A 13575-nucleotide genomic window follows, 5' to 3' on the forward strand; every position below is an offset into this window, starting at 1 on the left:
ATTGGTGGGGCTGGGGGCAGCCTGAGGGGGTCTGGGCTGACGGGGCTGTTCCGTCTGGTAACGAGGGGGTGGGGATGGGACTTCGAAGGTTTGCCAAACCCATAGAAACGTGCACCCCAAAGACTGCACTTTACTGTATGTTAATTTTAAAACTATCAAGCAGGATGTAGGGGGTGCAGTCCGTGACAAAGGTGACTGTCCTGATGGTCCCGTGGCCACACCGCCGACCCCAGGAACCCTGTGTGTGGACCGGAGACCTGGGTGGATGCTGCCCTCCGGCTGGCCGGCTCACTGTCACTGGGGTAGGTTAGCGGTTCTGAAGCTGTATGTTTACCGCTGTTGAACAAGTAAGGAGATATTTTGCAGATAATGAGAACTCGCAGGTTCCTTGCTGTAGGAGAGAAGCTGCAGGGGGGAAGAGGGGACCCTGTGAGCTGGAGCTCGTGTGTGTGTTTAGAACACAGATCGACGGAGAGTCAGGAAATCCAGAGCCGGGTGCTTGCACGGGTCGGACTGTCTCCTAACTGCCCGCTGAGGGCCAAGAAGCACAGCCCTGCAGGTGAGGGTCCTGAGGACTCTCCCTGGGAAAGGAGCCAGGTGGTGCCCACGCGGGGCCTCGGGGATGCAGGTGCCAACCTGAGCTGTCAGCAGCCCCGGGCACTGGACCACACCGAATGAGGAGGTGATGCTGGTAGCATTGGGGCGGAATCCAAGGGGTGGGGTAAATGTCGCTGAGAAGGGAGGGGGCACAGGGCACGTCCTCCTCACAGAACCTCCAGCACGGAGGGCCGTGGGCAGTGACCACTGTGACCGCTGCCGGCGCCTGGGGGGACCGGTGCTCCAAGCTGACGGGCAGGCGGGCGTCCGGATGGTCTCAGAGACGTCTCCAAATGGCTCTTTCTTAACTACAAAGAAAAAAGGAGTCACTGTACAGTGGAGACGCCACCTGCCTCAGCTGTGAGGGTCCCCGTCCCTGGTGACACCGCTGTGCCCTCCTGCCCTTCCCGGCGACCTGTGCCCCAGGGCGGCTGGCGACGGCTGACCCTGCTCTTCAGAAGCCTCCAGGTCACGGAGACGGGACCAAGGGGACTGTCCCAGGTGGGGGCCTGAGGGTCCAGGGTCAGCTCCCAGGACAGAGACGGGCGTTTGCAGAAATACTGGTGACGTCCTCGTCCACCGCGTGGCTTAGCCAATAGCGTCGGAGCAGGGCCACCCTCGTTCCCGATGGTACACACTTTCCTTCCGGGAGGGGCTCATGTCCCGGGAAGCGTGGAGACCAGGGGAGGGGACTCTGGTGCCCCTACAGCTCTTCTGTGAGTCCAAAACCGAAAGAATCTTTACTGGGATCACGTTGTGGTTATCAGTCAGCTGTGGGCATGTGACGTCTTTGTGGTGTTCCTGTTGTCCCCTGAAAAGGACGCACGACGTGAGCCCCGAGTTTCCGCGTGATTCGGGGACCGCCCCTCATCCAGCTCCGGGGAGCCGCTCCGAGGAGGGGGGCCTCGTGGAGGGTCGCTGCCTGTCACGGGGACACGTATCCCCGTGAATGACTCTAGCGCTTTCCTAAGGGTGGGAAGATGCAAGGATCCGGTCTGTAAATGTTGTTCCTGAAGTGTAACCGTCGAAGGGCCTGTTTTCCCAAAGCGCCAGGCCTCATCCCGTCCTGGGTCTGCGCTCCCCTCGGGCTGCGCTGTGGGGCCCGGTGCCCCATGGCTTGATCCTCGGGGAACCAGATGGTGGGGACGTCCTTTGTTTTACACTATAATTCATTGAAGTCTAGCTTATGCTGCTTTTAAAGAGTTTACTGTCTTACTGTGTGAAGATAACAGGTGCTTGTGATAGACAAATTGGAAAAAAAGGGGAAAATTCAATGTTTACGTCAACCAGCTACATATTGTGATATTTTAAAGACTCTTTTCCATATATTTGTGCTTTTTAAAAAAAATTATTATTGCATTTTGTATCCTTTTTTCACTTGTAACATTTTCCCATGCTATTACAAACTCTATAAATATACTTTTAATAGTATCTGTTATTACATCATTTGGCTGCAGTGTTTTATTCGATGATGCCTCCCTCCCCCAGTATAAGTGATGCTGTTCAGGAAAAGCCTCGCTGCTCCTGTGTCTCTGCTCCGATACCTGCCACACTCACAGCACTCCTGACGCCAGACGGCTGTCCTGCAAGTGAACTCAGTCCCGACACTACCCGAGGTCCCCAGGTCAAGGGCTCAGTCCCACCCTTCAGATGCCAGTCAATCACCAGTGGCAGGTCCCCAGGTTACCCACAACCTCTGTCCGACTTGTTACAAACTGGTTGTCCCCGCCCCCGACTCAGCCTCCGTTAATTTGCTGGAAGGGCTCACAGAACTCGGGGGGAGCACTCCTCGGGTTTACTGGTTTATCCCGTAGGAAAGGATGTGGTTCAGGACACAGATGAACAGCCGGATGAAGAGGCACAGGGGGCGAGGTCCAGAAGGGTACCAAGCGCAGGAGATTCTGTCCCCGTGGAGTTGGGGTGCCACCTTCCTGGCACGTAGGTATGTTCCCCAACCTGGAAGCTCTCTGAACCCCACGCTGTTGGGATTTTACGGAGGTTTCATCACAGAGGCATGAGTGATGGTTAACTCAATCTCCAGCCCTCTTTCCTTCCCGAGAATGGGGTGGGGCTGAAAGCTCCGAGCTTCTAATCATGGCTTGGTCTTTGTGGTGACCAGGAGCCATCCAGAAGCCCACCTAGAGTCGCCTCATGAGAACAAAGGACGCTCCTATCACCCAGGAAACTCCAAGGGTAGTTTAGGGACTGTGTGTCAGGAACAGGGTCAGAGACCTAGTATTAGAACAGAAGATGCTCCCAGTGGTCTTGTCAGGATGTTCCAAGGGTTTCAGGAGCCTTGTGCCAGGAACCAGGGGCTGAGGCCAATATGTATATTTTCTATTATCTCACAAATACTATGATAAATATTTTGAGGATAAATTATTTCTGTTTATGATTTTTCTTTGAGATTCATTTCCCCTGTAGATTAAATTGAGTAGGTAAGAAGCAATGGTGTTTAATACACACCTGCCGGTGTACGCGCCCAGTGACCATAAAAGGGCTTGAGGGTTCATCCCTCCCTTTGCCCTTCCTCACGGCTGAGTGCTGTGCTCGTGCTTCTGTTTCACTCAAGTTGCCCGTCGTTCTTGCTTTGCCCAAGAACTCCCCTCGGAAGGGACCACTGTTTGCAGACGTTGGAGTCCCCAGCCCTGGACCTGGGGGACGTGGGTGCCACAGGGCTGCCCGGCGTGGAGCCCCGACCTGTGAGTCCAGGGGGCCCCTGGCGCTCAGTAGGCACAGCTCACAGCAGACGTGGGCCTGCACCACACTCCCGGGGACCGTGATTTCTCACTTCTCTTTTCCAGTTCTCTTGCCCACTTAGCTCAAAAATACTTACTTTTAGTCCAGTAATGAAACAAAAGGCAAGAGAATCATGGCTGGTAAGTGTGAGACTAGTATTAATGAATAACATGTCAGAAAAATAGAAAACAGTGTGCTTTCAAGTGACATACATGCTAGTAAGTGGGGAAAGAAGTAAGACTCCCATCATAGAATATTTTTTAAAAATCAGCCTCTCCTTCAGGTTGCTCACACCTTTTTCGCTACTTAACGTAAGGCCATTGAGAACATCTTTTATACACGTCCCATGCACCTCTCGGAGAACTTCCTTTTGTTAGTTTCCTCGAAATTCTTCAACCACAGTAGGCTTCCTTTTAGAAAGTTACAAAAAAGGGATCCTCATAAAAAAGAACCAAAACTTTCGCTTTCTTAGAAAGCAGATTAAATCCAGTAGTGCCAAGTCACCTGCAGCACGAGAACTTGTGTGACTTCAGTCACGTGGAGTTTCCAGTTGCAATCCCCTGGACGCCGTCTGTGACCCTGGTCTGAGGTGGTGTGACTTGGGCCTGAGCTTGTTTGAGAAATGAGATGTGGCCAACAAGGCCTCTTCCTAGTCGTGGGCGACACAGGACAGGAACTGAAGTCCACATGAAGCTACTTCCACGTTTGTAACTCATGATTGTAACTCACGGTGGTTCTGTGTGGCCAGCGAACCCACAAGTCTGCAGCCATATGGCTGGGAAGGCTGACAGCAAGAGAGGGTGTGACCGCAGAGCTCCAGGGAGAGCTTCCGTTCCAGACAGATGAAGGCTGGAGTATTAATCAGTTAATCTGGGCGTTGTCTGTTCTTAACTACAAAAGAAAAGTTTAGGACCAAGATAGAAACATTAAGAAAGGTCACAATGACCACGATTCCAACTGAAAAAAAAGCCTAAGACCAGTCTCCTCTTGCCTTTTCGTTTCTCCAGGTAGAGCCAGGTAAAGGTGCCCCATTCATTTTCTTTTTTTCTTGTAACTTTTACCTTGTCAAATCAACTTTTTAAAGGTTAATTTATATAAAATACACATACCATTTTAGGTGTACAGTTTGATGAATTTTGACAAATGTAGTGTGAGAGGAAAATCAAAATGGCACCACTATTGCTGAGAGAGCCTCTAAATGGACCGCTGAGGAAGTGGGGTTTGTATGCATCTCAGTCTGGATGGAATCGGAACTCTGACCACTTACTGTCTTGATGCAGGCGTCCGGAACATCTGCACAACGTTCCAGAAACTCAAGACACTTATCGGACCCCTGGCCTACATAACTTGTGACAGCCTATCCCTTACGGACGAGTATCTCCTTTCTTGTGTCAGAGTCAATCATAATTCTTGCCGGACTTTAACAACCTCACGGGGCCTTCCCTGGCGGCCCAGTGGGTGAGACTCCGCGCTCCCGGTGCAGGGGTCACGGGTTTGATCCCTGGTCGGGGAGCTGGACCCTGCATGCAGGCTGCAACTAAGAGTCCGCAGGCCGCAACGAAGATCCGGCGCAGCCTAAATAAATAAATAAACAAATATTTTTTTAAATGGTTAGGATGGTAAATTAACAAACAAAAACAAGCTCATGGCGTTCGCCTTTGTAAACCCCTGACTCTTTCTCTTCTATTGAACACTCTTTTAGCTTTACCCAAATCTGTGTTTCCCAAGTTGAAATTCTTAAAGATTCCAAGTAAGTTCTTTTCTTATATGCAGCCTTCTGCGTTTTCTTAGTCAACAGCAAACACCCATGAAACCACCACCCCAATCAAGATAGAAAACATCTTCTTCAATCCCAAAGGGCCCCTCGTGCCCCTTTGTGGTTCTCCCCCATCCCTAACCCCAGGCAGCCACGGATCTGCTTTCTGTCACTACAGGTTAGTTTTTCATGTTACATAATTTCATATAGATGGAATGGTATGGTATATACTTTTTTGTATCTGGATTCATCCATGCCATGAGAACCACTAGTTCATGCCTTTTCATTGCTGATAGCAGCTTATTCCAGTATGGATCTACCACACCTGTTTACCCATTCACCTGTTGAAGGACTTTTGGTTATTTCCAGTATTTTGGTGGTTACAAATAAAGCTGCTATAAATACTCAACACCACATCGTTGTGTGGACAGATGCTTTCATTTCTCTTAGGTAAATACCTAGGAGTGGGATGGCTGGGTCATATGGTAGGTGTATGTTTAGCTTTAAAAAGAAACTGTCAAACGCTTTTCCAAAGTGGTTGTACCATTGTAAGTTACCTCCAACAGTAGCTCCACATCCTGGCCAATACTTGGTATCATTAGTCTTTTAAATTTAAAAAATTACGGTAGCTGTCTAATGGTATCTCATTGTGACTGTAATTTGCATTTTCTTGATGACTGTTAAGGTCGAAGATCTTTTCCTGTGCCTAATAATTCACATATCTTCTTTGGGTAAGTGTTCAAACTTTGTCCTATTTTTAAAAATGGGTGACTAGTTTTCCTGTTATTGAATTCTAAGTGTTTTTATATATTTTGGATACAGATACTCTGATGTATTGTAAATATTTTTCGCCATTATGTGGCTTGCCTTTTTATTTCTTAATAGTACCTTTTAAAAAGAAAGCTTTAAATTTAATGAAAATCCCGTTTATTGGTATTTTTTATGCTTCATACTTTTTCTATCCTAAGAAATCTTTGCATATCCCAACACCATAAAGATTTTTCTCCTGTGGTTTTGTTTTTTTTCTTTTTTTCTAGAAGGTATATGGTTTTAGCTTCTACAATTAGGCCTATGATCAAATTAAATTTAAATTTTGCAGATGGTGTGAGATAAGAGTCAATGTTCATTCCTCCCCCTGCCCCAGTATGGATAGCTATTTGATGAAAAGACTTTTCTTAACCTATTAAATTACCTTGGCATCTTTGTCAAAAATAAGTTGGCACCAAATAAGTGGATATATTGCGATGCTCCCTGTTCCATTCAGTTGATGTACATGTCCATCATTTCACCAATACCGTCATGTATTCATTACTGTAGCCTTATAATAAGTCTTGAAATTAGCTAAAGTTCTCCAACTGTTCTTGTAAAAACTGCTTTGGCTTTTTGAATTTCCATAGGCATTTTAGACTCAGCTAATCATTTTTCTATAAAGTAAAAAGCCTGCTGGAATTTTGGTGGGCATTGGAGAAAACCGACGTCTTAACAATATTGGGTCTTGGGACTTCCCTGGGGGTCCAGTGGTAAAGAATCCAATGCAGGGGATGCGGGTTCGATCCCTGGTCAGGGAACTAAGATCCCCCATACTGCAGGGCAACTAAGCCCGTGTGCCACAACTACTGAGCTCACGTACCTCAACGAGAAAGCCCGTGTGCTCTGGAGCCCGCGCACCTCAACTAGAGAGAGAAAAACCCACACGCCGCAACTAGGGAGAAGCCCGCATGCTGCGATGAAAGATCCCTCGTGCCTCAATGAAGATCCCGCGTGCCGCAACTAAGACCCGATGCAGCCCCCCAAAATAAAAGAAAATAAATTTAAAACAAACAAAAATAAACAACAAAAAAAAAACCCCAATATTGCGTCTTCCAATGACATGCTGTTGTTCTCCATTTATTTTGGTGTTCTTTAAATTTTTTTCAGCAATGCTTGATAGTTTTCTGTGTTCATCTTTTTGTATAGTTTGTAGTTTATCCCCAGGTATTTCACACATTTCTGGATACTATTTCAAATGGAATTGTACTTTAAAATTTTATTTTCCAATTGTTTGTTGCTAGAATGTAGAAATACAGTTGATCTTTGTTTAGTGACCTTGCATCTTCTGACCATGCTAAACTGGCTTATTAGTTCTAGTAGCATTTTTTGTAGATTTTTTCATATGTTCTACCTATATGATCATGTCATGTGTAAATAAAGACTATTTTACTTCTTCACTCCTATCTATATGCCTTTCACTTCTGTTTCTTGTTTTATTGCAGTGGCTAGGATCTTCAACACAATATTGAATAAAGGTTGCCTTGTCCCAGCCTTAGGGGGAAAGCTTTCAGTCTGTTACTCTTAAGCATAATGTTAGCTTAAATCTTATGTAAATGTCCTTTCTCATGTTATGGAAGTTCCCTTCTATTCCCAGTTTTCTGAGAGTTGTTTTTTAAATCTACGAGTGTTGGGACTCCCCTGGTGGTCCAGTGGTTAAGACTCCATGCTCCCAATGCAGGGCCTGGGTTCAATCCCTGGTCAGGAAACTAGATCCTGCATGCTACAAATAAAGATCCCACACGTGGCAATGAAGATCCCTCGTGCCGCAACTAAGACCCAGAGCAGCCAAATAAATAAATATTTAAAAAAAAAATAAAATCAACGAGTGTTGAATTTCATCAAAATCTTCTTAATCTATTGAGATGATTACATTTTTATTTCTTTTCTTTTTTAGATTTTCAAATGTTAAACCAACCTTGCATTCTTGAGGAAAACTTCACTTGGTTTTGGTATATTATTGATTCTATATATTGCTGTATTCAAATTGCTAATATTTGGTTAAGGGATATTGGTCGGTGTTGTCTTGTGATATTTTTGTCTGATTTTTTAATCAGGGTAATGCTGGACTCATAATTTTAGTTGTGAACTATTCCCTCCTCTGTTTCTGAAAGACCGTGTAAGGTTTTTATTTTGTTTCTTCTTGTGTCCATTTTGATAATTTGCAAATTTTGTGGAATTTGACCATGTGATCTAAGTTATAGAATTTATTGGCATAAACTGATTCATAATATTCTCTGTAGGATCTGTTGTCATGTCCTTTCATTCCTAATATTGATAATTTTTGTTTCTTCTTTTTGAAATTAGTCTAGATAAAGGTTTATCGATTTTGTTGGTCTTCTCAAAGAACCAGCTTTTGGTTTCATTGATTTCTCTATTTGTCCATTTTCTATTTCTTTGATTTCTACTTTTACCTTTATTATTTCCTTCCGCCTATTATACTCTGGATTTAAATTGCTCTTCTTTTTCTAGCTTTTTAAGGCTTAGATCATTATATTTAAAATTTTCATCTTTTTTAATGTAAGCATCTGAAGCTATAAATATCCCTCTAAGCACTTCTTTAGCTGTTATCTTACACATTTTTGATATGTTGTTTTCTTATTCATTCAAAATATTTTCTAATTTTTCTTGTGATTTTTCTTTGACTCATAGGTTATTTAAAGTGTGTTATTTATGTTATCTATTTATATTAGAATTATTGGATTATTTATTTAGAAGTGTATTGCTTAATTTCCAAACATTTAGTCATTTACCAATTATCTTTCTGTTACATTTCTACTTTAATTGCATTGTGATCTAGAGCATATTCTGTATAGTTTCAGCCCTTTAAAGTGCAGTGAGACTTGTTTTATGACACATCATATGCTTACCTCGGTGAGAGTCCCCACGAACTGGGAAGAGCGTTGTTGAGTGTGCTATTCTGTAACTATCAACGAGGTCAGGTCGGCTGATAACGTTTCACGTCCTTCCTGTTCTTCTGTCTACTTGTCAGCCGCTGAGAGCGCTGAAATCTCCGACCACAATTATGGGTTTGTCTGCTGCCTCTGTTGCTCTTTTCAGCTGTCAGTTTTTGCTTCATTTACTTGGAAGCTCTGTTACTACAGGTCTGTGCATTTAGGGTTGGCTCTGATGAGCACCTCTTTTATCTTTATGAAATGCCCTCTACCTCTGCAAATACTCCTTGTCCTGAAGTCTACTAGATGCTAATATAGCCACGCAGCTTTCTGTGTGTGTGATTTCCTATGATTAGTTTTCATGCTAAAGCTTTTTTCATCTTTTACTTTAAACCCGTCTGTGTCTTTATGTGTAAAATGACTTTCTTGTAGATGACGTATACCTACCTGGGTCTTAATTTTCTATCCAGTCTGAAGGTCTTTGCCTTTTAGTTGGAGTGTTTCGATCATTTTATTTCTGTTCTTTATTCCCGTTCCCCCACTTTCCTGCCCCCCTTTGGGCAGATTTAAGATTTATACCGAATCAGAACAGGCCCCCGTTTGTCATATGTGCTGGCCTGTGGCACCGTCTTAAGTACCTTCGTATTAACCCAGAACCACCCCACAGCTAAGGAGTATTATTATCTTCTTTTAAAAGATAAGAAAACCAAGGTTTAGAGAGTGTAATTTTCTTAAGGGCACCCAGATGGCGACAGAGCCAGGCTTTGACCCCTGGACCACCTGACCGAGAAGCTCCAGCCCTAACCCTTTCTGTCTGCCAGCCCAGGGGCCTCCAAGGTGTGAGAAGCTGACAGCATGTCTGCTCTAAGATGCAGCGCCGTCTCCGTTTACAGAGCAGTTGACCTTGATTCTTAAGTGGGGACCCGTAAAAACCTTCTCAGCTTTTTATGTCGCTGCTTCACATTGATCTACATCTGTACCTCCCGTTATATGCTGTCCTCCTGTCTTTGTAAGAACACACACATGCACACACACACACACACAAATCACATGCACCCCAGCAACGAAGAGAATGTGGGGCATCTTGTGCTGGGGACCGGGGGGCAGAGAACCCCCGACTCCCGATCCTGGAGGGGATCTGAGAAGCCGCAGCTCGTGGCTGGTGTGAGAGGATTAAGGATGGTTTTTACGTAACGTTGTTTGAAAGGGATAGAGAACACCTAACAGTGACTCTATGCGGCTCACAAAGCAGGAGCTGTTTACCGTCTGGTTCTTTACAGAAAAGGTTTACAACCCTGCCCTAGACGTGCGGAAAGAGAAAAGAACTTCAAAAATTTGAATTAGTGCCCTCAGAACTTCAAGAACATACTGTAGCCATAAAAACAAAACAAAGCAACAGTCTCCTATTAAAATTGGGGGTAATCAGGAAACAGGAAGTGACAGCCTGATCTAGAGGCCGCTGCGAGGGGGAAGAACTGACCAGAAACAGAAGTGGAAAGTTTACGGCGGGGCCGGGAGGGGCGGGGGCTGTGGGTTTCCATTCAAGATCGTCTGGCCTATTTTCTTCACAAAATTCCTCTTAAAGAAAGTGAGAGTGGGACGATCAGAGAGGAAGATGCCCTGAGGAAGTGAGTGGAGAAAGGATGGAAGGGAGTCACTAGTCTCCTGAGGAGGGAGTTTCACTGGGTCCTGTCAGGACAAAGGAAAATGGGCCCCATGTCACAATCTTGTGAAATACGAAAACCTGGGACTAGATTTCAAAAATTCTGTGGAAAAAAAAAACAAACCACGTTAGTTACACAACAGCAGCCAACTTCAGAGCTGGAAATCAGAGGCTGGGAAGCGAGTCCTTCCGAGTTCTGGGCCAGGACGTGAACCTAGAACTTCATTTATTTATTTATTTATTTACTTGGCTGAGTTGGGTCTTAGTTGTGGCATGCGGGATCTTTCACTGCGGCGTGCCAGCTCGGTAGTTGTGGCGCGAGGGCTTCGTTGCCCCGCGTGGCTTGTGGGATCTTAGTTCCCCGACCAGGGATCGAACCCGCGTCCCCTGCATCGGAAGGCGGATTCTTTACCACTGGACCGCCAGGGAAGTCCCGAACCTAGAACTTCATGTGCAGCCAAACTACTAACACGAAGGCAAAATAAGTCAGACAAGCAAGGATTCAGAACATTTTCCTCCCATGCCTTTCTGCTGAGGAAGTCATGTAAGGATCACTTTAGTAAAAACGAATCAGGAAAATAAGTAAAAGGAAGGCTGGGGTCTGGAGAGGAGGGGACGCCAGCCTCGCAGCCGGTCGGAAGGCATCAGGTTCTGAGGAAAAGGTCTTTGAGAAGAAATTGGATTCGTGCAGAGTTTAATAAGAAAATTGCAGATCGTGGTGACAGGACAAAGGTTTGTGGGTTTTTTTTTTTGTCAACAATAGCATTAAAAATTGCTATTTTTTTTAATAAGTATTTTTTTTTTAATTTTATTTATTTATTTATGGCTGTGTTGGGTCTTCGTTTCTGTGCGAGGGCTTTCTCTAGTTGTGGCAAGTGGGGGCCACTCTTCATCGCGGTGCGCGGGTCTCTCACTATCGCGGCCTCTCTTGTTGCGGAGCACAGGCTCCAGACGCGCAGGCTCAGCAATTGTGGCTCACGGGCCCAGTTGCTCCGCGGCATGTGGGATCTTCCCAGACCAGGGCTCGAACCCGTGTCCCCTGCATTGGCAGGCAGATTCTCAACCACTGCGCCACCAGGGAAGCCCAAAAGTTGCTATATTTTTATTTAAAAATTTTATTTTAAAATGTCCAGGGAAGACAAAAAGCTGGACCAGAGTCCAAATGTAAAGCAAGTTAAAATACGACATGAACTTTGAGCGTTTGACGGTGTTCGGAAGAAGAGAGCTTATTCGTCTGTGCTCAGACTCTGAGCTGCCTGGGTACAGAATCACACTTCATTCCGGCGTTCCAGGGTGAGTTAACAGATGATCGTAAACGCCTTTTGTGAGTTTGCAACGTTTAGACAAAACATGCAAAGTTTAATATGTATAAATATATAAACATGATACGACAAGAGCTGTCAGAAACTGGAAGGGGTAGGAATCGTGGGGAAGAATATGGGCCTTCATTTTCTCATTTTCATACTAGATACTCTTGAGAAACAGTTGAGCCAAGTAAATGGAGGTTGGAAGGTGTGACTTACTATAAAGGAACTGAAGGGGACACAACTGACCAGATGAGGAGGAGGGGCGAGGGGCGCTGGGGTTCCTCTGGGTGGGCTGACCCACACCCTCCATGGTAGGGGCAGGATGCTATGGGTGTGGTATGCGGGGCCATTTTGTTTTTCTTAACAATTTGGATGAATTTTATTTACAAACTTTTTGTTTTGACAAAAATCCAAGCAGTACAAAGTATGCAATGAACAGTTTCCCTTGGCCCTGGAAGTCCATCGTGAGGGGACAGCTGTGTGCTGTCGTGCACCTGTGCGCACGCACACGTACACACATACACACACGCGTGCACCGGCGTGGTGCGCTGCCCCCTCCCGTGGCCACACCTCTCCCTCCCATGCGACATCCGCGCCATCAGCGTCTGGATCTCACTCTGGGGAAGGCTTGGGGGACCCAGCGTCACACACGCCTGGACGGACACCACCTAAGTCCTGTCCAAGGACATTCAGGCTTTTTTCTGTGCGTGCTGTTCCGGTACCAGGCCTCCCTCCCCACGAGCGGCAGGACATCGAAAGAGATGTGGACTTTGGCGGGTCAAGGGCACGGGCATTTTCGAACAATGTGCTTTAAGTTTAGCCGAGAGACCACCGCTCCACGCTGCAACTGAGGGGGCACGTCCTGAGGGTCCGCGGGTCTGAGCCCGAGCACAGGAGCCCGGCACTCCCCACCCTGCCCTGATGGCCCGGTCCCCCCAGCCCTTTCTGCTGACCCCTCGACCCTCCGTCTCTTGATGGGCAGGTTCCGCTTCCAGGCCAGAGCTGGACCATGGCCGACCTCATCAGAGGGTCCCCCCACCCCAGGGAAGGAACGGGGTACAGGGTGTCGGGCAGCAGAGCCCGACACGTCTCCCCGGGGCCCGAGGCAGGGGGCTTGGCCACCCTCGGCATCACGGTCACGCGGTGCTTCTCCTCCTGACCCATCCGGTCCGTCCTCCAGCTCTGGTCCTACCTCAGCCCCTCCTGCCGCCCCCAGACCAGCCCCAGCCCCAGCGAGCGCCTGTCCCGACCCACCCCCTCCTGGGCCAGGGACCACGGCGGCGCCCCCCGCTGCTCTGGGCTCAGACTCACTGAGAGCACGGCCACAGCCGGCTGGCTGGCAGCTCTGTGCACAGGAAGATGCTCCGCACTGCCTTATTCTGACCCCCCAATTTGCCAGTTTTTTAATTTAAAAACTTCCCCCCCCCTCCGATTTTTAAGAATGTCATTTATCTTTGTCTTTTAAAAAAGGGATCTTAATTCATATTAGACTTTTTTCCACTCCAAAAAAGACGCATCTCACGTTTTTTTCTTCTATTTACAGTTTCATTTCTTGGACCCTTGGTGACGCGCCTGTCCCCAGCCCTGCCCCGCTGCAGCCCCGCGGGCGTGGTTTCCGCATGGACCCACTCTGCCCCCGTCGTCGCCCTGCGTCAGGAGAGGTCTGAAACAACACTCGGCTCCTCTTGCCTATTTCTTTCCTGCTCTTACTGTAGAGTCACCGAGTCTGTGTTTTAAAGGAGACGTTTGACACCATCCCGCGCTGCCCCGGACCTCCTGCCTGAAGCTCAGGGCTTCCCCGTGTAAGTCATC

The sequence above is a fragment of the Eubalaena glacialis genome, chromosome 16, assembly GCF_028564815.1.
Source record: "Eubalaena glacialis isolate mEubGla1 chromosome 16, mEubGla1.1.hap2.+ XY, whole genome shotgun sequence".
Taxonomy (NCBI): Eukaryota; Metazoa; Chordata; class Mammalia; order Artiodactyla; family Balaenidae; genus Eubalaena; species Eubalaena glacialis.